The 24914-nt window shown below is 31.9% G+C and overlaps 1 protein-coding gene across 2 annotated transcripts in view; it reads right to left on the bottom strand.

Moving 5' to 3' along the window:
* The window catches only part of LOC145269514 (sorting nexin-27-like), a 382840-nt gene that overhangs the window by 318231 nt on the left and 39695 nt on the right, over window positions 1-24914 (bottom strand). The gene's annotated exons all lie outside the window — the stretch shown is intronic.

Below are 24914 nucleotides of genomic sequence, written 5' to 3'. Positions count from 1 at the left end.
TACTGTGGGTATTTATTTGCTCCCCCACCGAGCAAATTAAGCACAAGGCCAATTTTTAATGTGAGGAGTGAAGGGAGGGGGAAGGGAAAAAGGGGACCAGCTCCCGAGAGGTGGGAAATGGGAGCTGGTTAAAGGTCAGGTATGTGGGGTTGCCCCCACATCTGGTCTTTGCTTGCAGTATCTGTCAGAACAGATACTACACTTTGATCTTGTCGCCTGGGCCCCGGTTGCATTTTTGTACAAGATGTTTGTTCACATCACATTTAAATTTTTGTATATTGGTAGCGTTATTGAAACATGAAGTGAATTCCAAAGGCAAGTGGTCTAAGAAAAGAAATTATTAGAGTAGAAAAATTTCCAGTATCGGGGAAGCTATATAGTGAAGGGGTAAGATTTTGCTGTTAGGTTTGTTGAGAAAGTACAAGCGCAGAAAGTTCATCAGAGCACATTCCATGGAAGTACTTGTAGAACAAGCACATGGATGCAACAGTACAATTCAAACCAGTATTCCACATGGTGGTGCAATACTTAAGTTCTCAGCAACAGTCTACTGAAGATTCAATCTTTACTACAGGGGATAATAACCAGAAATAACTATTTAACATTTGTGCCCAGTCATGGTTTTTTTTTTTTTTTTTTTAATTCAATTTTCACCCCAAACAAGGCACAGTGCCACTTTGAAGCAGGGGGCTACTATCAGGGACTTAATTAGCGGGGTCATTATGAAGGGAGATGAGTAGAAAGATGTTTGTTAACATTACACTTGAACTTCTGCATATCATTGCAGTTGGGAAAGCAGAATCCCGGAAGGGAGTTCCAAAGACCTGCAGTTCTGGGGAAGAAACTATTGGAGTAAAACCTAGGGATCTCTACTGTAAAGGGATGAGACTTAGTAGCTTGTCGGGTTTGTCAGGGGTAGTTACGTCGGGGAGGTACAAGTGTTTGCAGTTCGTCAGAGCATTTACCATTAAAGTATTTGTAGAACAGGAAGAGGGATGCAACATCTCGTCGATGGGACAGAGGCTGAAGCCTAGATGACAGTTCAGGACCTATCAGGTTGGCGACTCTCTTTTGAACCCTGTCCAGGAGCGAGAGACAAGCAGCAGATGCACCAGCCCAGATGTGACAACAGTACTCCATACATGGGCGAATGGTTGCCTTATAGAGGTATAGGATACTGTCAGGCGTAAGTAGTTTTCTAGCACGGTAGAGGGAGCCAACCTTCCTTGCAGCAGCCTTGGCAATGCTCTCAATGTATCTATTCCAGTTCATATTCCCTGTAAACGTTAGGCTGAGGAGTTTAAAAGAAGTACTTTCAGGTAATGTGTTCTTGGCCATTGCTATTGGTGGTAGAGAAGGTTTCTTGTAGTTATTGAAGGAAACAAGCTTAGTCTTAGCAGCATTGAATGTGACCAACCATTTTTGTCCCCATTCCACTACGGATTGGAGGTCATCCTCTAGTGTTTCTGCCATTTCCTTAGATATGTGTTCATTTGTTTTCCCCTCATATCTGTTATAGAGAGTGGTGTCATCGGCAAATATACCCATCTCCGAAACAATTTTATCAGGGAGGTCGTTTATGAATATCAGGAATAATAGAGGTCCAAGGATAGACCCCTGAGGTACTCCCGCATTTATGTCATATTGTTTGGATGTACGACCGTCGAGGACAACTTTGATTTTTCTATTACTTAAGAAGGATTTAATTACATTATGAATTCTTCCAGTGATTCCATATGATCTAATTTTCCTTAGAAGACCATCGTGCCATACCCTGTCAAAAGTCTTAGATATATCGAGGGCCACCGCTCTACCCTCCCCTGTTTTATCCAATGAACGGTATATACGTTCAGAAACTACAGTTAAGATATCTGCTGTTGAACGGGCTTGCCTGAATCCATATTGTTTGTCAGTCAGGAGTTTAGCAGCTGTTAGGTGCTGGACTAGGACTTGATTAACTAAGGACTCAAATATTTTGGCGAAAAGCGGGAGGAGGCTAATGGGGCGATAATTTAGTGGGTCAGTTCTTTCACCAGAATTCTTGAAGACTGGTACCACAGAGGCGGTTTTCCAGCAGTCGGGAAAACAAGATTCGTTAAGGCATTTATTGTAAAGTTTGGACAGAACTGGAGCAACCTCGGCAGAGCATTTTTTTAATAGCACAACCGGGATGAGATCTGGTCCACATGCTTTTGAGGTGTCTAGGTTTTTTATAATAGCATGTACCTGAGAAGGGGTGATTTTCAAATCGTCTAGTGTGGCGTCTGTTCGACGAAACAAGAAAAATCTTCCCCCAGAAATTAAAGAAAGGATTCGGTTTGAAATTTCATGTAGGTTATCAAGTTCAATCAGAGGCACCTGAAGGAGATCGGAAGTTACATTGGCTAAAATACCACCCAAAACAAGAACAGCAGTTTGAATAATCCAAATGAAAGTTAATACTTTTACTAAAGACAAATTTCTGAAAGTAACAAAGCTAGTTTTGATATGTTTCTATTTACTTGCAAGGTAGAGATAGACACAAGGTTAATTTTTAATGTGGAGTGATCGAAGTCTCAGAAAAGAGGCACTCTGAATAAGAGTAAATCAACTTTACGAGCTCCTCTCCATCACCTGCTTGTAGAGGGGACAGGATGGTCTGCTTGTGTGATAGACGATCCCGTCCCCGTGTGTATGGTGAATGTATTGGATGGGAGAAGGATTGAAAAGCAAAAGGTCGCATAATGACGACGAAAACACACCGGTATATATCAGTGAAAGAATGCAGATTTATTTACATGAGAAATATTAGGAATACAGGTAGAAGGAATGAGAGTTTGTTGAAAATAAGAGTTCGTTACTTGCGATTGATAGCTGCGAGAGGCTGACGGATAGTCAGGACCGCTGTTGGTGGATGATGCCACCGGAGCGGTTTCTGTCACATCTTGACTGGTCGAGCGTTCAGTGGAAAAGAGGGAGAAATATAAGAGACAGGAAGTCACGTGACTGTGTGACTTTCCGGTTATCAGAGTTAAAGGGTGACAATCGGGTTAGCCTGGGAACTTCCATTCCCACATACTCTTGGCTTGCCAAACCAGCAGGACAACCAATGAAACTTCCTAATAGTTGGATATTTGTTTTGTAAAAAGGGCATTTTATTAGCTGTTACTTGTTATTTACTGAATAAAAGAAAATTATTGATTAAATTTATTTCTTTAAGTTTACCTCATTGCAATTTTTTCATTTCAATAAATATTCAATAAAAGTAAATTTTTAAAATAATTCATTGCGTGATTAAATTAATGTTGACACGAGAAACGCACACACTTGAAGTTGTTTCATAACGTTATTAATATAGAAAAACTGGTCAACTTGTTTACATTTATTACCTCCCCCACAAGGGCAAAGTTAAACACAACATCAGTTTTTAATGTGGGGAAAATCCAACTACCCAAAAAGGAACACACTGGATTGAAACAAAGAAATCTACAGGAACCTCTCTTCCACTGACCAAAGACAAAATAGACTAAGTGAAGCATTAGAACAGATACTACACTTTGCTCTTAGCCAGACGGTCAAGCAGCATTTGTTGAATAAAATGCATTAAACTCATAAGCAGATGAATTTTCCCCCCAAAATATCGAAAGAATTGTCGGTTATAAACATGGCTGAGCGGAGGTACAATCATACACAAATGTTGAATGTATTTTTCTGCAATTTTCTTTTGCTACAACTTGAAGATGCAAAAACTGAAAGCGAATGCAAGAGAAAATGTTTGCCTTTTGGGCAAATACTTAGAATATTGGCAGAGCAAAATGAAATCAGAATAGCTTGCAGCAAGATCTGAAAATTCTTTTAACAAAAACGAAGACCGACTTCATAAAGCGATTAGATGCAGGCAAGGATGAACATTAGAATATTTTCCCATAAAACTTCCATATTTCTTCAAGGTGACTTACTGCATAACAAGAACGAATATTTTTTTTATGTGTTTATTTTCTTATTTTCTTCTAGCTCAGGATGGAGCATCCTATCGGATGCCAAACATTCACCTGCTATCTCATACATTCCAACCAAGAGAACTTTGTAAAATTCTAACTGTCCTTTTAAGTGCAATAGTTTATATCTCTCTTGCACTTGGTTCACTGGGTATATTTGCTAGGTAGTTTTTAAATTTTTTTTTATTCCAGTAATTATAGGAGCAACCCGACTCTTAGTCAGGTTGCTCCTATAATTACTGGAATAATGGAGATCTTCCTAAAATTCCAGTTTCTTTTCAAGTCTTCTATAAGACCTTAGTATTTCGTTACTCTCTCTCTCGCATCTGGTCAAACCAGCATCTTTGAAGGATACTAACTTCTAAGGTTGCGTCTTTCTCCTTGTTTCATATCACTATGTCAAGTTTAATAGCTCCGTTTTCTAGGTACATACGTAGCTGTAGGAATTACATAATCATAGCGGATGGTGTATAACTTATTTCCAACTGTTCTTTCTGGTATATGTTCCCAGAACTTGCTGCTACATTTGATATTCAACTTTTTACAGATGCTCCAGTGAAGATATGTACTCCATAAGTTTAGCGTTGAAAATGTTCTTTCAAACCGAAATGCAACAGAGCAAGCAAGAGACGAAGCCTTTCAGGCAGACAGGTGAAGATGCATTTAAATATTTAGATTTTCAAAAAGTCATTTATCTTTTAATAATATCAGAGTAAAATAATCAGTTTATAGAAGAATATGCAACAACCATAATCATCTATATTTATAAAGTCAGATTCGATTTTTGTTATTAATGTTTTTCTACTAAATATTTCATTCTGAATAATCAGTTTTTGTGGATCATGACACCACAGTGTATTTCAATTTAGTTTTTTTCTAAAACATTTATTCTGCCCAAGATGATTGTTAGAATAGAGACATTTATTTTTCAATACTAACTAAAATAGCAGCATCAGGGAGCTGATTATGGCTAAGTGGTTAACGATATAAACTGACAACCATAAGTGTGCTAAGCTTGAATTCAATTCGTTTCACAGAACACTTTCACTTAGGGAGGTTGACAACCTTCACATGGCCTTTCCCATAAGTACACGAGGTCTTTCTAGAAAGAATTCTAACTAGAAAGATGTTGGGGAAACAAATACCAACAATAATTATCTGATTCATTTCAAATGAATGCATGAACGATGTTCAATGACAATGGCAGCAGCTTGCAACATGAATAAATTTACATTTGCTCGGTCAGATTTCAGATAAACAATTTTATTTGCTTTAAAGAAATGTTAAACCATTTAAATTATCAATTTTAAACAAATGTTTGCTTATTTTACAAAAATCTTTGCATTGTAATTTGGCTTTCAAACATAAGATACATATTTCATTTTAAAATCTAAACAACGCTTATATCACAGAACACAACCTAACAATTTCATATCACGTGCACCATTGCGTCCCCCCACCACCACAACTTTTAAAAAAAAATATCCCGTTGAAGAAAAATAAAGATTTTCTACTAAATTCTTTTCATTTTAATATTTTAGTAACACCATGGCACAGAAAGGATTATAAAAAAAAAAAAAAAAAAAAAAAAAAATCTGAAGACGTATCACATTGAAATTAAATGTTTATTTTACAAAATTTTGTTATTTGACTTTTAAATGTATAACATACGTATTTCATTTTAAAATTTAAGCACCGCTTATATCACAGAGCAGACAACTATCAATATATTAATAGAATAGCGTGCGTGTTATTTATTTTGTGAGTCACGCTTACATACGAGAGACTTGTTTAATTGTTATGGACTTCCATTTCCAGTAAGAAATAATTTTACCAAGAATTATGCATTAATTTTGGTTTCGGTTATAACTGACGGCAATCCAGTAATCTACTTTTTTTATATAAATAATTTTATCAAGAATTCTCCATAAGTTTCGGTTTCGATTATAGCTGAAGGAACTCTAGTTTTATTTCGTAAGTTTTGGTTTAAGCTGATGCACACAAGTCGTATGGATATATTTTTTTTATTTTTGAAATCGCAACTTTATAATATATAAAAATCGATAGAACATTAACTATAATAATATGTACAGAATCTGCAAGAATTAAAATATCATATTTAAGCGTACTTTACGACCGGGCTATGCCGGGCATCCCTGCTAGCTTAGATAAATATTTTTGCAGTTTTAACAAAAGAGTTAGAATAATATCAGAGCATCTCCATTTATGCTAAACATCTACAGAATGCCAACATCAATATATCACATATGAATGAGTCCCCTGTGGAATTTCCACAGGTCCCGTTAGTTAAACCATTATTTTTTTTTTTTATTTCAAACAACTAATTAAAATGTTTTATTTGGATTGTTCGAACTACTATTCTCATCTTGGTTGTTATTCTCACAGCGTTTCCACCAATATAAACTCCGACCTTTTCCAAGAGTATCTTCAAAATAGCTGTTATTGATGAATGGCGAAAGAGTATATTTTTGTTTGTTTGTTTGTTTGTTTTTGTTTTCCAAGGAACTATAGTTGTAAAATGTACGAAAATTTTATAAAATGGAAATAGCGTTGAGTCATTTCCATTTTTTGTATAAATTTGGGTTGAATTTTTTAGATAAGGATTGATAATTTCTATATTTGGATTGTTAGGACTACTGTTCTCATCTTGATTGTTACTCTCACAAAAACTAATCAACTATTTCAATAAGACAATGCAAGCAGCTGCTAGATAATCTGAAGGAATAGATTTAAAATGATACAAGCTGCTGCTTTTTAATCAAGAAGAATGGATTCTTTTCATGATTTTTTTTTTATTATCTATTCAAAAAAGATATTGTATGTTTATGTGCGTACATTTCTTGCCTATACATAACATTGATAAATACACATTGAATTATTTTTTATTCACTATTAATCGAATATTTATTAAAATTAAAAATTATGGGAAAATTGAAATAGCAGTTTCTAAATCCTATTCTCTACAAAAAAAAAAAAAAAAAAATGTAAACTACGACAATATTTGGAATTATTTTCTTCTAATTCTTCCACCCAGGTAATATATCTTCACCTGGGCAATGCTGAGTAAATATAGTTAGATGGAAATTTTCTTTCCAAGCTAATAACATTACATTAAAGAGAAAATATGTCTGAAAATGCTTATTTTCGTTATATAAAATAAAATTCTTTTCTCGATTCTAAGGATAAAAATAGAAATCGCCCTTCAGAAATGTCTCTCTCAGCAAGAAAATAAAAAAAACATTTTTTTGCCTAACATCTTTTTTAAATTGAATTTATTGAGAAAAAAAAATGAGGATAATAGAAAATATTCCAACATTTTCATTCTAAGCATAACTTTATTTGTTCAATCTGAGAAAAATATGAAGTTTTTAACTTGTAAACAGAGAAAAATGGAGAGCAAAAAATATGGGGGGAAAAACAGAACAAAAAAGCAGAAAATAATAAAATGGAGAGAAAAAGCTAAGTGAGGAGAAATATTTTCAATTTATACATTCCTAATATGCAAAATGATTTTTATCTTTATAATAGGAGAGTTTAACGTTAACAGCTGCCAATTGTTAGCAGATGTGCTATATTCGAATACAAAATGTGGACAAAAAAAAAAAAAGTTCAAAGTTAAACACCGTTGAATGAAAATCTTCCAGGTACTGAAAGGAAAAGAATAGCTTTACAGGGATTTATTCTATGAAGATTTTTTAAGTGATAACATTTTTTTTAATACTTACTTTGATTGTGAATTTGGGCTTCTAAATTCTCTAGCTTTCATGGAATTTGAAACTATTTTTGCAAGAAAGGTCTGTGATGAAAGGGAGAACCACCTCATTAAGACTTAATTACAATAAAAAAAACTGCTATCAACGGCAAATGGGAAAAAATATGCAAAATGTTGACCTGAAGAAGTGCACCAACTCGAGAGCTTTAATTGCCAATTCTTGTCACAATTATACTTATTTGTATTTCATCTTTATCAATTCCCACTGTCTTGACAGAGTTCAAAACCAACTTCGTAATCTAGTAGGTGATGCCCTTTTTTCTTTGCAAACTCTTTCCCACAGAAGAGATTTTGAAAGCCAGTCTCCGCTCTATCGTTATTTTCGTGGCAAGTGTTCGACTGAGCTCCAATCTATGGTTGCCTCTTGCTAATCTTTCACAAAAAACACTCAACTAGCTAATATCACTATCAATAAATTCCCCCACTTTCTATTGATGCCTAAACCTAAATGTGGAATCCATCAAAGCTTTCCTAGAACTACCCACCTGTAGAACTGTTCCGCTTGTCTGCTTTCCAGCAGGACTACAATATAAACAAATTCTTATTGAACCATCCTCATAAAAAAAATCTAATTATACCAAATTTCCACCACAAACGATTACTACGTCCCAATGACTACAATACACACATTAACTCTTATCCTCGAGTGGCCTTTGGGCCTTGATATGTGGTAATATACGGCATATAAACCCTTGCTGATTTCAATCATTTTTGGTAAAAGTTTTTATGCGACAAGTTCTTTATATCTTAAAATGTTTGTTTAGTTTGGTTATTTTGTATAGAAAATTGCTTTTGTATTTGGCTTTGCAGAACACGAGTTTTGCAAAGTGAAAGGAAAAAAGAAACAATAACATCACCGTTTATTGTGTATTTTTATATTATTATTATTAGAAATAGTACTAATAGTAATGTTAAAATTTTTACACATTCTTACAATACACAAATCATACCAAGAGTACCTCAAGCCAAATTTAGTGCAAATCTCCAATAATTTTCGAGCCTATCAGTATTTATTGCGTTTAGTATTAACTTTCTTTTTTTATCCTAATGGGACACATCCGACATCTCAAAGGTAATTCTGACCAGTAATTTTGAATTTGACAAAAAATATTTTTAGCTACAAATATTTTTTTGTCAAATTCAAATTTTTTATAACTCAAAAAGTTAGAGCTATGAAGACGGGAATGGTACCATTAAAACGAGCAACCTTTTGTGCTCCATAATTTATTTTTCTACATAGTCACTACCATTTTCATTGCACTTTTGTCAGGAATTCAATGATGCATATCTGCTTCTGACACACGTCCCTGACAGGGATTACTTTCTTAGAGTCTCACACTATCAATATCTGCAACAGAGAGATGAAACTTTCATGTCATGAATGCACACGTTCAGTCATCATAACAATGCAATTTGCAATCCCCTCTTATCAATTCAGGTAGAATGAAAAAATAGGAGGCATTACTTTTGGGACGTCTTTTGTAACTAAGAGGTTTTAAAAGACAGTACACAAAAGTTTACAAAGTATTTGATTTGATTTTTGTTTTTTTTTTAAATAATAGAACACCAGGTTTTCTATTTTCATTGAAAATAATCATTTATTACTATCTGTAAATGATTTTTTTTTTCTTGTATCCATCATCTTAGAGTCCAGTAAATAATAATAAAAAAATTTTTAAATGGGGAGGGGGTCCTTAAATCCAGGTTCCTTAAAATTTACCTCGACCAAATATTAAACATATCTACAAGGTGGAACGATAAATTTGTCACCCTAAAGAAAACAACACTACAGCTTTATTTTAAAATTTATTGAAAAAAATCAATCCAAATAACTTGATTATGTAGTAGAGCTGACATCTATTCAATGAAGCCTTGTTCAGTTTCAATCACTGCCTTAATATGGATCCAATACTGGGAGTATACCTTTTCCACAAGTGCCAGCAGGAGCTCAGCGAATACTTTGTGGAGGACAGTGATCATGCTGGCTTTTGTGCTGTGGAGGTAATGTTGACAATGTTCTCAATGTATGACTAAACAAAGTAGTCCAGCAAGGTCAGGTTGGGAGAAGAAGTGGCCGATGAGAGAAAGGTACAAAGTCGTAGCACTCCTTCTGAAGCCAAACCTGGGTGTCTTTGAATGTGGGCCGATGCAGAGTCCTGCTGACACACCCAGAGTATGCCAGCAGTCACCTGATTGCACAAGGAGGTCACACTCTTCAGCACATCCAGGTACATTTTGGTATTGACTTTCAAGCCGACTTCAAAGATGTAAGGTGGCATGAGGTGACCCTCACTTGGAACCACACCAAAGACCATAACCGTGGCCGGAAACATTGTTGAGCTGTGCCCTCAAGCGTTGAACTGTCCAGATTTTCATTTTGAGTGTGCTGGCAATGGTCCTGTTGTCATAACTTGGATTGGTAGAGAGCACGAGTTGTACAGCAGCGCATCTCCAATCTTGCTCGTTGAACATTGTGTTACTTTCAGACATGATAGTAGGAACAAACTTGCAATATATTTTTCTTTAAAAGTTTCAAATATTTAGAACTTTAAAATCAAATGCAAATAACAAAAAATACATATATACAATGTAATTGCAATCTGCATCAATAATAATTTTATCATTTTAACATTTTATTTTAAAAAAAAAAAATTTTTTTAAATATATATATATATATATATATATTTTTAATAAGTTCTAATATAAAATTTAACAAAATCAAAGATTTTCTTCACAAAAGTTTATTTCCCAGAACTGCTAGACTCTGGAATTCCCTTCAGAATTCCTGCTTCCTCAACTGTACTGACATGCAGAAGTTCAAGTCTAATGTGACCAGATATCTTGCTGCTCAACTCCCTACATAGTATCCCTGCAACTTATGTCCCTGATAGTACCCCCTACAGCAAAGTGGCACAGTTCCTTGTTTGGGGTGAAAATGTAATTAAAAAAATAAATAAATAAATAAATAAAAAAAGCATATCAAAAGAGAACATGATTAATTTACTTCAAAGTCTGAATCTCTTGTAGTAGGTGATAATGGCATTCACCCTAGACAGGTTGAACAAGCTTCCTAGATAGGAGGAAGTGTCAAGAGAAGTTCTCGGTCATATATATGTCCTCATTCAGGAGAGATGACATTAAGTTCTTACAGGAAAGTGTCAAGGTTCTTACGTATAACGCTTAGAATTTTCAAATAGTCACTCATCTGGTACTAACCAGACTATGTTGCTTCACTCTGATGATCTAACAAGAACTGCTGTCCTGCTTTTAAATCTCTGAAACAGCTACATGGTATGCAATTGAGGATCCCCATTTTCTATTGAAAAAATTTTATTGAAGGTTTTTTGGGGGGGTGGGGTTTCATCTTTATATCGTTGAATTCTCTTTTATAATTGTAGACTTTTGAGAAGCCAGTTTATGCAAGTCATAAGTCAATTTCTATTCAACAATTCCCTTTTTTCTCCAAAATCCTTACATTAGTTGAATTTTCTTGTAATTTTTAGAATTTTTTTATAAACTTCTTAGAAGTCTGATTATGCAGGTGCTAAGTCTGCAATAGGTTAAATTTAGTTTACTTTTTTTTTTCTGGGAATTTAAACTGCATTTTTATTTTTACATTCTTTTTATACACAGCTTCTTTAAACTAAATGCTATTTATAGCAGATATAAGCTTTATTTCTCTCGCCTGATGAGGTACAGTTGGTTTTATAATATATCAATTTGATCCAAAATATTAGCATGTTTAGTAGCAAGTATGTAAGACTTGTTTGTATAAAAAAATTAGTATAATATATACTAGTATGGATACCCAGTGTTGCCAGGGTTGACATGAAGTTCAGTTTCACCATACCTGCTAAGAATATTGAGCAGTTTTTCATTATTATATGTCAACTATCGTTACCCAATAAAAATTTCAAAAATAAAAGAACGAATGAAAACATGAAATGTACCCCCCCCCCAAAAAAAAGTATGTGACAAACTTTCCACCAGATATTTTGGCAGAAGGGATAGAAAGAGAAGCTATTCTCTGGATATTGAGCACCTTTTTATGACTATATTCCAGTTTAAGCGAATTTCTTTTTATGCTATCTCGGTCTAGAAAGATTTGTCTTTACGGTCTGTTGCAAAAAAAAAAAAAAAAAAAAAAAAAAAAGACTGTAAATAATTCAGTTTCAAAAATAATAAAGTAGAATTTGTGTTAACGGAATGTTTATGTTATAAAAATGATGAGTTATGACTTATTACGTTATTAATCTTTATTAACCCTTATCCCCGAGTGGCTTCCGGGCCTTGATAAGTGATGACCTCCATGTAAAAAAAAAAAAAATTAGTTACGAGGTTTAAAAAAATGGAAAGAAAAAAAACTGGTAAAAAAACGTAAATGAAAGTTTTTGTTTTAAATAAAGAACCGTAGTTGAATTGTTTGTTTATTTTAAAGTAGAAATTCACTGGGTCACAACATTAATTGCAAAATCACGGAAATTATTTTATTTAAACTAATTCCAAAAATAATGCTTGAAAGTTTTTAGTTTTAATATCTGCCGAAAAAGAAAACAAAAACAAAAAGAACAAAGTTCGTACCCAAGGGAAATAACTCAAACCGATTCATAAAAAAAATCGATGTCAGTAAAAATAAATTAAATGTTATCAATGTAAATCAAATTTAAATAATAAACTTAAACAGAACACTTAAAATAATTCTCTCGCTATAAACAATAACTAATACACCGCAATTTAATAAAGTCGATTTTCCTTAATGTAATATGCAAATAACGTCCTCTTTATATTTTCCAATAATCATAGTATATATATATATATATATATATATATATATATATATATATATATATAGGAATGAATAATATGATAAAGTAATGGAATTTTGTATATATTAATCAACTTGTGAACAAACAAACAAACGGGAATACAGATATATATATATATATATATATATATATATATATATATATATATACATACATACACACACACACACATATATATATTAGTTGCAGTTACATGACAAAAATTTCTTGTGTAATAAGTTGTGATTCGATTGGCAGAAAGAGACACCTACAAACTCGCGCATTGCTATATAGGCAATTGCTGCATCACTGCCAGACTTTCACGTATCTCATTTTTGTCCAGCCTTAGCTTGGTGCTAAAATACAAATCAGTTCAAGCTAAGATGTGAATCTGACAGCAGTATTGTCTTCCTTGTCTCCCACCAGGAATTGGTGGGTGATGAGATACAAGTTCATATTTAAGACCATATTAAAGCTAGATACAGACATGTCAGTTTCTGCAAAATTGTTATCTTGACATCCTCAACAAACATCACCATTGTCAATTGTTTCCATTATTTTCTCCTATTTAGAAGTTTAATTTTAACCTTTTTTTTATTTTTATAGAACTCTCTTATGGAAAAAGGTTTTAAAATAAAAAAAACACTTCACTGTCAAAAACTAGACAATAAGTTTTATATGGATAGATTCCGACCCAGAAAATACCAACTCTTCCTCCTTTGTCAGAAATATGGAATGTGAGGACTAAAGGACAAAATCAGAGAACCAAGAGGTACGAAGCTGTCAAAATAAACCCAAGGTCCACTTTCTATTCCTTAAATAAAAGAATGATAGAGTCACAAAACCGAGCACCTTATTGATATATTAATACAATAGCATGTTATTTTGTGTGTCGCACTTAACCTTTTTTCTTTCAAGTGACTGTCGTTTGATTGTTATGACCTTCCATTTCTTGTAATGAATAATTATACCAAGAATTCTTCATAAGTTTTAATTTCGATTATAGCTGAAAGAACTCAAGTTTTATATACACATTTTTTTTTTCTTCACAAGTTTTGGTTTCGGTTCAAACTGATACACCCCAAATCATGTGAATATATATTTTAAAATCACAACTTAGGAATATAGGAATTGATAGAAAATTGACTATAATAATTTATACGAAATCTTCATAAATTAAAATATATTTAAGCATATTTTTCTATGCCGGGCATCCCTGCTAGCTTAGATAAATACTTTTGCAGTTTTAGCAAAAGAACTACAATAATATCAGAGCGTCTCCATTTACACTGAACATCCACAGAATGCCAACATCAATATATTACATAGGAAAGAATCCACTGTGGAATTTCAACGTCCCATTAGTTCAGATTATTGAAATAGTGTCATAATTCAATGAGAAATAAAATAAAATAAAATAAAATAAAATAAAAAATAACTATGCATCAATCAAAAGAATGAAAGGCTTCTGTAGACATAAAAAATACCAAATCAAAAAACGAAGGCATGAAGGAAAAGTCAACAAAATCGATACACAAGAGTTTGTCTTGGCCACCCTCAATTTTGCTTGTTTATCCCTATTTTATGTATTTGTAAACGATAATATCACCATAGTTACTATATACATTAAGGATTTCTTCTTTTTTATGCTACACATGTCAAAAACTATTAAAAACTTGTGCACAGTAGTAAAACCATGATTTAATTTCAGTTCCAATAAAAGATATGATCAACTCATCTCCGAAAAGTTAAACACCTCTATTGACCAAATGTCCAACGTGTTTTTAAAATAGCTTTAAGCAATAAAAGGTATTTTTGAATGCAAAAATGTACAGTCGTTATGAGCAGATATATAAATAATTTAATAATTTACTTCATTATTTTTTTTTATTTACATTTATTTATTTATCTACCTGATTTTTTTTTTTTTTTTTTTTTAACTGTGGATGGTACTTATTCCAAAGGTCCTTTCAGGTAATAACACATCATCAGTGGAGAAATAAATCCTCTCTCTCTCGGCTGTAAATTTACAGTCGAGAAAGAGGATTTATTTCTCCATTGATGATGGGTTATTACTCGAAAGAACCTTTGGAATAAGTACCATCCACAGTAGAAAAAAAAATTCAGGTAGATAAATTAATAAATGTAAATTAAAAAAATTGAATTATTATTTATTTATCTGCTCATAACGTGTGTACATTTCTGCATTTTAAGCCTTCAAAAATACCTTTTATCCTTTAGCAATGCTTCAAGCAAACCATGCCATACTTCTTAGTTTTAAGCAATATTTGTTGTTAACAAAATTAACAGAATTAATTCTGATATCATTATAAATAATGTGTTTTGTCTACTAAATCCAACATATAAAGTTATTTTGCCAGATTTTTACAGGCAGGCCCAAATAGCATTTAAGCTGAAAAATCATATTTCTTACTAGTCAATTTTCATTTGTTATTGTTGTACTGTGTTATTAGCAAATAATATAATGTTCTTTGCTACAATTTATTTAAAAATGATCTAGTCTGGCTCAGATATAAAACATTTTTAAATAGCCACCTAAAAATAAAAATCAGCAAGCAAATAACTCATTTTAAGTTGAAAAATATAATGGCAGTTGCCTACCTTAAGTTAAAAAAAGTTTAAATAAATACAAATTAAGAACTAAAATGACTTCACTGCACATGTACAGCTAGTTGTATAGAAGAATGATTAATACTACGAATGTTGCTCAACTTTTAAGTAGCCAAGAATATTCATTTTCATCCGTCTGTAAGAGTAACCTACATTGACAAATACTGAAAAAGATAAAAGAAAATGGTCATTATGCTTTAAATAGGCTAAAGTTCTTCTGTAATTGTTAAGTACAAAATAAAGTACTTTCTTTGGAAATAATGAAAACGTATTCTTAAGATGTATCTATTCAATCTCACATTTAGCAATGGAAATTTTATTTTAAATTTATGAGTAACAGATACTTATGTAGACGCTTGGACATTGCTAAATAAAAAATAAATCAAAACTAATATGGTTATTTTTCTTCTATATAAGTTTGGAGAATGTTACGAAAACAAGTAAAAAAAAAAAAAAAAAAAATTCAATATTCTTCAAAATGAAAAAAAATGAATTTTTCTAGACATTTCGTCACCACCCCCACCCCACCCACCCTCCTCGTTGTATAAAAGTCTGTAATTACGGTTCTATGGAGAAGTTATTTTCAAAAATGTTCTGAAATAAAACAACTTAAAAAAAAACAAAAATTTCTAATAATTTTTAAATTACAGATTGTCTTTCCACCAGACACATTCAATACAGAAGCTGATATTAGTTTCCAAAATGTGATATTCGTGGAATAGCCAACATCTTAAACATTTACATTATGCAACTAGCTCCCTTTTTTCATAAAAGATCTTACAGGAATGGGTGAGGGCACATTGTTTATTTAATGTTGAAACATCCCTATTGTAAATAATTCAATGTATTCAATAAACTGAATACAAGTTGCTATTTTACCCATAGCTAAAAAAAGATTGTGGGTTCATACTTTTCCCAACAGTATTAGTACATAAATTGTCACAATAGATTTGATAGGATTTGAACTCTGCATAATAGAATTCATGAGTTGTGATGATATTCATTAAGTTGATTACACAATCCCCTCATAAAAAGATCAAACTGGACTTGAGGAGGAAAGGAATGATGTTCACCAAGGTTCATCAATTTAAAATCTAACATTCATATCGATTTATCTATATTTTCTCAGATTTTCAAAGTTTGAAAGCTATTTGGACCTGATAAATTACTTTCATTTTCATGTCATTACATTTCATTACAATTTACATTTAAAATTACTAAATCGGGCCCAGACAATTTATATTTTGCATTATTTTTAAACTAATCCTCCTAAAAAAAAAAAAAAAAAAAAAAAAATCATTTGTCAAGGGGAATAATTTATATCAAAGAACAAAAAGGCAATGGTCTCCCTTACAAGTAAAATTTGTTTCTTTTCCTGTATGCGTTTTGAAAAATTAGTAAACGAAAAAAGATGAAACCTATGCCAGATAGGTACAACTAATCGTTTTATAAAAGGAAACAAGTACAGGTATTAAGATGTGTCCATTCAATATATGGCATAATTCACGTTGACACACCGGTTCCCATTAGATCACTGAAGTTAAGCAATGCTGAGCCTGGTCAGTACTAAAATAGATGACCATTTGGAAATTCCGGGTACTGTATGTGCTCTCCGCTTATCTTAGCATTGTTTCCAGTCGTTTAGCATTTCTTGCCACTGGAATCTAGCACTTCCAATTCAGAAGAGGTATGGTTGGAGATTGTGCAACCCTTGCCTCACAATTACATGCACAGCTACTCTTACAGGGGATATCCATTGTCTCTTGTGACTGAACAGAGGCATCACATTCAATTTACATGTGATGCGATTTCAAACTTAGTGACAGTCTCTCTTACAGATATTCATGGACATATCTAAAGAGGCTACTTCTTACTGAAGTGTGATAGACAAAACTGACCCACAAAGTATCATTCCATTTAAAGAAAAAAAAAAAAAAGCATATAATGATGATGATGAATGGATTGAGAACAATCAATTAGTGTTCACCTGATCAAGATTACAAAACAAAACTAGAAAACTAGTAATAGGTTTAAAATAGGAAAGAAAATGAGGTGGACTAAGATGCACAAAAAACAAGGAATAGAATCTTTCCATCTCCATAACAAATCAGTGGAAGCAGTTCCGGAAACCGGGGGGGGGGGGGCGATACGAGAGCCATGGGAATAACAACTAATAATAATAAAACAGGTCATTTATCTACTTCACTTTTTCAGTGGCATTCATTTCTCTACACTAAAAGTAAAACTAGATAAAATAATGTCTGTATAGAACAACCACCAGCAATTACATGCACTTTTACTTCTGACTTCCTTACAAATGATCACTATCTGACCTTTAATAGTAGTTATATTAATAGGTATCCATTACAATATTGGAAGAAGGTGTTTCCTGTAGCCCAGTACACTATTTTTAAGTGAAGATCAAAGATTACAACTATGACCAAGTCAATGCCCTGATTGGTCACAGGTGAAATCTCTCTCTCTCTCTAATATATATATGCTGCCCAGCATTGCCCGGTCGTAAAATACACTTACATGATATTTTTATTGATGTAGATTTCGTATTTATTATCATAGAGCTAATTCTCTATTGGTTATTATATCGTAGCCACTATATAATAGTGATTTCAAATTTAAAAAAAAAAAAACACTTAAGTGCCATCAGCTAGAATCAAAGTGTTCTAGCCTTAGTTGTTAGCGTTTGAGTTATCAGATGGATAAGAAAACGTTATGATTTAACCGACTTCAATGTATAAATATATATTTGTGCATGCATAGAAAAGCACTTCATCAACTTACACCCGCCAAGTGTTATTTTTCAATTTTGAACCCTTAGCAGCTATTTTTAATGGCTAAAAATCAAATTAAATTTTTCCCACAAAAAAAATATTAAGTTTTAAGTCTGTAGAAAAAAAATTGGCAGAGGAGTTTGTTAGAGACTGTTCAGACAGACAAGGCCATATATATATATATATATATATATATATATATATATATAGTAGCAGGGCAACCTGACATTGCTTGGGATTGAATTAGGATTAACAAATGTTTCACACTTCCAATATTTTTTATTGTCATAAAAATTGATAAAATCGTCCATTTTTCAATTAAATCGATTGATTGCCTGCTCTAGTCAGGGACTCACCACGATATACTGGGAAGAAGCTTTACATGCCCCCCCTCCCACAGTGACTTCATTCACAATATAGTATAGTCTACATTGCACTGTGGAGAACCTATGGTTGATTTTATCCAATTATTTTTTTATAATGGCTTGAATTAAAGTTTAACAAGTGAAGCATGCATGGTTCCCCATGAGTGCACAGTGAACGAGGCATAAAAAAATGACTACGTTCAGCATTTGCCCTCCACCTCCATTTAGCCCCAAAAGTCCCCAGGGGACATCAAATCCTGGTGAAAATGAACAAATGGTGCAGTTTTATGCCTTAACATATGTAAATTTGGGTTCTGCACCATGCAAAGAAAAAAAGTCTAAGTTCATCATTTGCCCTCCCCCCCCATTTAGCCCCAAAAGTCCCCAAGGTTTTAACATTATTTAAATTTGAGTTCAGTACCATGCAAAACTGCTAAATAGACATACAGAAAATTTTGAACAAATATGGTAAAATAGTCCCAAAAATGTAGTGCTTAAGCCTTAAAAGAGGCCCTGGGGCACATCCAAGAGTTATTGCAAAGTATAAACAAAATTATATAGAAATCAATTAGTTACAACTTTTCAAAAAGTTTTATAAAAATCCAAGGCATCAATTTTTTTTAATAAGCACAAAAGTGTATTTTATTTATGTATATTTTAGCCATTTTAACCGGAAATTTTCATATTTAAATTTTTAAACTGAATTGCTGTTCAATAATGAAAAAACTTAAGGTAAAAAAAACAAATATGCAGTGTTTTTGTAAAAAAAAAAAAAAAAAAAAAAAAAATTATGTTTTTTTTTTTAATAGAAAGTCTTAAAATAGTTATTTTATAATCCAGTAATAGGCATTATAACACCTATAGTGGTGAGTAGTAAAGTTGTATGTCTAAATAACAAGAACAAGTTTAATGATCCCAAATTTCATACTAGAATCTTTCATATGAACGTGTGATATAATGGATACAGTACTAGGTAAAATTCAGTTTTAAGTGGCATTCTTCTGGAGGTGAACTACTTGAGACTTCTACCTGGTCACAGCCGACGGAATGAGAGCATATTTCCATCATGGATTAAATAAAGGGTCCCATTTGAAATTTTGTGTAGATTCTCCAAGTTCGACAAGATACACCTGAAAGTCAGAGGTTACACCAGCTAAAACGTTTTACAAATAACACTCAAAATGAGAACAGTAGAAGACCTCAAAATATTCATATTTCTATTTTTCTTAAGTGATCAGCCATCGACTTTTTTTTTTTTTTTTTTTTTTTTTGCTTTTATTGCAGAAAATGTTAATTCAAACCTATATTTAAAACAAAAACAAAAAACAATAAACGCATGAAGACGTTTTAAACAAAACAGGATTGAGGATTTATTGACAATCATTATTAAAAATGTGCTTACAAACCCATAAAATGTTCTTTTTAAATAGGGCAGCTAAGCTGTAATCAAAACATATTTAGGGCTTAGCAAACAAAGTGGTTGTGAATTTGTATTTATTGATCAAAATTTTTGATTTCTCGGAGAAAATTTAAAAGGATAAAAATGAGCTGTGCAATTCAAAGTAGATTCAAATTAAAACACTAATGGCCAAAAAGACCATGAATCAAGATACATTTACTAGGGAATAAAACTCTTAAAAAGAAATTCTTTGATTTTTCTAAATAATAATTATTATATATAAGTGATGGGAGGATTCCAATAATTTTCCCCCAATTTCGATCCCATACTTCAATTTCAGATTCTGACTCTTTATAAATCTAAAAAAGTTCTGATTTTTCCAATTCCAATAAATCAAACAACATTAATAAATATATATATACATGCATATACATACACTCTCCTGATTATATATAATAAATCATATATATATATATATATATATATATATAGTGAAATATCGTCTGTGTGTCTGTATATTTCTCTACCAAACTACTCAATCAATTTTCAGTCTAGAGACTCAAGATTTGACATAAGGGTTTTGAGATTTGAGAAAATCTTTAATCAGTTTTCGGCCAGAAATTTGGCTGTCAAGGGGTCAAAGTTCAACGATTTGACCTTTGAAACTACCAAACTCCTGCCAATTTTGGCTCTAGACACTTGAAATTTTTTATATATATATATATACATATATATATATATATAAAGCTGTGTGTGTGTGTGTGTGTCTGGTCACAAATAGGCTTCTATACAGTTGAATATTTTAAAAAACTGATTACATATAATGATAGCTGTATCGAGACACAGGAAAGGGTATGGTTGATCTGGCAGAACAGTGGTTCATTAAAATTGTGGGGTCTGCGTTCGTGCCTGTTCCACAAAGTATGGAAATAAATTTGAAAATTAAAAAAAAAAACGTTTACAAGTGTTTCTGATATAGATATACATAAAACATACTTATCAAAGTATTCTTAACTTAAATAGGGATGGTATAATAAAATTGTGGAGTCTGCATTCGCGCCTGACCTCCATAGAATGGAAATAGGCACAAACTTTAATAAAGACTTTTCATATCTACCTGTGTAAGTATACTTTGATAATTATGTTTCTGTTTGAAGAAATATGGTATAATAAAATTATGGGGTGTTCGTTCGCACCTGACCTCCATAGAATGGAAATATGTCACAAAGTTTAACAAAGTTTTTTTTTAATATAGATCCACAGAATATTGTGATAAGTGTTTCAGTGTGAACAGGTATGGTATAATAAATTATGGGGTTTATCTATTTTATTTTTACTTTCATTATATTTTGCTTTGGTTTTGATACCCCCAAATTCAAACGCAAATTTACAACCCTTTCTTTTGATAACCTATCATACTTTCATAAATCAGAGTCCATTTTCTGTAGGCTGTTTTTGAACCCAGTCAACGACAGGTACTTTTTCTAGTATATATATATATATATATATATATATATATATATATATATATATATATAGTCATCATGCACATAAAGTTATGAACAGTACATAGGACTGAACTGCTAGTATATATATAAAATCTGTGGCACAGTGTGTAACAACCACAATTTATTCGGCTTGAATTTCATTCAAAAATTCATAAATTGAGAAATATTTTATCTTGCATAACTAAACAAAGGTCTATTTTTATATTATTCATATGAATAATATAGAAATAAAGAAACTTGTTTTAATAACTAATTTGCATACGTGTTCACAGTGTGTATGAACACACGATGGATGTACATTAGATAACAAAAAGCAATTAAGAAACAACAATGAAAAATAATGTTCAGAGACATTAAAAATGTTAAAAGGTAGTTAAATCAACAGATTGAAACTGACTCAAGCAATGGATCATTTGAGTTATTTGCAAATTACGGCTAATTAGAACCATTAAAATTAGTTGTTTGTTTTTTGTTTGTTTTTTTGCTTTTTTTTTTTTGTTTTTTTTTTGCACACATAACTCAATCCCAATAAATATTTTTAACCTGAATTTTGTGTAATTATAGAAAATAGGCTTTATGGAAACAAACTGATACACTCAGCTTTCGTATAATAAACAAGTGATTAAATAAGTGGGTTTTCAAATTTAATTGCGGTAAGCTTATTAAAGTCAACTACTTAAATAGAGTAATCATTTAAAACTTTTGGATTTTTGTAAGAATATTTTGTAGGCTGTATTAAGAGAGTATAATTACCTCTGCCAAGGAGGTTGTATTTTCAGTAGAATTTGTTGGTCTGTGTACAACTCAGTGTCTAATTTTTACAAGTAAATTGCTCTATTTATTATCGAGCACTATTATAAATACAGTAAAGATTCCCACTTTTTTACCCGGTGGATATAAACGTTACCTGGATTACTACTACTACTACCACCACCACCACTACTACTACTACTACACGAATGTATTAGAATAAAATGGGTGATACAAAAAAAATAAAAAATAAATTCTATAATATAGCTTTTCTTTCTTTCCACCATGTTCCAAAGTATGAAGGTTGGGAAGAGAGAAAGGTTTTTACTTTATCTATAAAATAATGGGGAGGGACTTGAAATATGTTATAACATGTATATGGTCATTTGATATATTAAATGAATATGTATGTTTATTAGTTACATCCTTGGAAATGAGAAATAATAGGAGATAACATAAGTAGGTACATAATATGTAGTGACAACTATATCAGTGTAAAGATATTTCTAAATAGAACACCATGAATTCTAACATTTTTTTTTTTATATGAGCAAAAGGGTCACCGTTTATTAAAGCCCAAAGATCACTCAAGGTCAACGGTTAAGGAGTCAGGTGGCTAGTGAGACATCACAATGATGTTTGGTAATGGTAGAAATTGGGTGAGATTTGAATATCTAAGAGAACGGCTCAACAAGAACTTGTTTACATTGGACTGAAAAACGACTATGTTATAGTCAACTTCGAAGCAGTTCCACGGTTTTGTGTTCTACAGACAGATAATACTAAGAGAAAAACTTTGCTTATGGAATTTTTATTTAGCTTTAACAGTGGTTGAAGCTAGACGAGTGTTGTGGATGTTTTACTGGAGGCGGATATAGATTGAAACTGAGTCGAGCACCTGCCATAAAAATAACGATAAAGCAGAGATAGACTCGCAATGTCTTTTTGTTTTGTTTCCCCACCCCCCTGTGAGGAAGGGTTGTAGGGAGGAGAAAAGGACGTGGCTCACTAGATTTCGAAGACAGTTTTGTACCCTGTCAAGGCAGAAAAAAGCTCACCTCAGAAATAATTACAAAAAAAAAAAAAAAATATAGCCATCATTTAATTGCTTCAAAATGTTGACTAAGCAAGAAGAACAAAAAAAAAAAAAATGAAACAAATTTGTTTTTATCATCTGATAAAGGCCAATCTGAAGTATTCTTTAGATAACAATTATATGCCCAATTATGCAAAGAAAGTGTGCGCGTGAGGGTGGGGTGAATGCACTACAAAATGGCAAGTAGTAAAGTAGGAAAGAGGTGAAACGAAAAGGTGGGAAAAAACAAGATGACATCATGTGATGCATTCTCCTCAAACAGAAAAAAGGGAACGCGATTCTTGCAATAAAGGAAGAATTATATTTTCAATTTTAGAGAACTAAATTTGAACAAAAAGTCAAAAACCTAAAATGTATCATTTAAATAACACTTGCCAATTATACAAACAAAAAAATAACTTTTTTAAATAAATTTCATATGGTTGTCAATCCAAATTAAGAATGATATTAAAACTTGCACTCAACAGATCAGAACAAGATTTTAATGAGGATGGATTAATTCAAGTGTTGAAATTGAGACTGAGAGCAAAAGATTTTCTGTCATTGATAATTATTAATTCATTGGAAAGAGAAATTAATAAACTTTAACAAAACAATCTTACTATTATTAACCATAAAAGCACAGTTCTCAAATTATAGAAATATTAATGAGAAATACTAGAAAAAAAAAATCTCTAAATATAATCTAACATAAACTTATCTTGTCGGATTTTCAAAGTCGAATCCAAACGATTTTAAAGTTGACAAATCGAACTTTCCTTCTAACTAGCCAATTTTCATTTATCATTGTTGTACCATGTTATTAGAAATATCATAACATACGTAACTACAATTTATTTTTTTTAACTTACTTAGTCCAGCCCAGACGACTGCTAATATAAAACCTATTTCTACAATCACTTAAAAACAAATATAATCAAAGAGGATAATTCATTTTAAATTGGAATTTATAAAAGTTATCTACCTTTCTTTTATAATTAAAAAAAAAAAAAAAAATTAAAATAAAAGTTAAACAGTACAAAGTGAGTATAGCTAGTTATCTAATAAAACAAACGATTTAAAATATTTTTTAAATTTCAAACCATTGCGATAAAGCAATGCAAGGTTTCCTATTTACCTGAATAAAAAAAAATGTTCTCATTTTGGAAAATCTTAGTATCTAGAATAAATAAAATAAATAATGCCATTTAACAAGTGAAAAATAATTCATTATTTCAACATCTTTTGAAATGTTCCTTTTTACCTGCCTTTCCGTAAGGGTAGAGTTTAACACAAGGTTGGCTTTTAATGTGGGGAAAATCCACCGTCCCAAAAACAGGACACACCGGATTTGGACAGAAATGAAAATTGCCTCAATCTAGAAAAACGCCTGCTTCAATCAAGGACAGAACAGACTATATTTTGATTTTAATCTTAACTAAATGGCCAAGGAAATGCTTACTTAAGTATTTAACGATGAAAAGTTGACTAAAATAGTTAAATTTTTAGTCATAGTTGAAGTAACAAGGCAAAAAATTGGTAAAGAATTTTAATAATTAAAAAACGTACATTAAATTTGATGGTATGTTTTAAGAAAAAAAAAAAAAAAGCTGATACAAGATATCTAAACGAGTATGGAATGCAGAATAAATAAAAGGTTCAGTTTGAAATTCCCAGAAGATTACTCCAACAAAAGACATCTGAAGAAAGCAAGACAATACAACAGCAGAAAAAATTGTGAATACCCGTTAAAAAAAAAAAAAAAAAAAAAAAAAAAGAGAGAGGGGGGGGCATTTTTACTCCTTTTGTCCTAATCCACAGT

Source organism: Euprymna scolopes, chromosome 4 (genome assembly GCF_053919585.1).
Source record: "Euprymna scolopes isolate OS-2025 chromosome 4, ASM5391958v1, whole genome shotgun sequence".
In the NCBI taxonomy this organism is placed as follows: Eukaryota; Metazoa; Mollusca; class Cephalopoda; order Sepiida; family Sepiolidae; genus Euprymna; species Euprymna scolopes.
The sequence above is the reverse complement of the archived record's forward strand: the minus strand, read 5'-3'. Positions and strand labels throughout refer to the sequence as shown.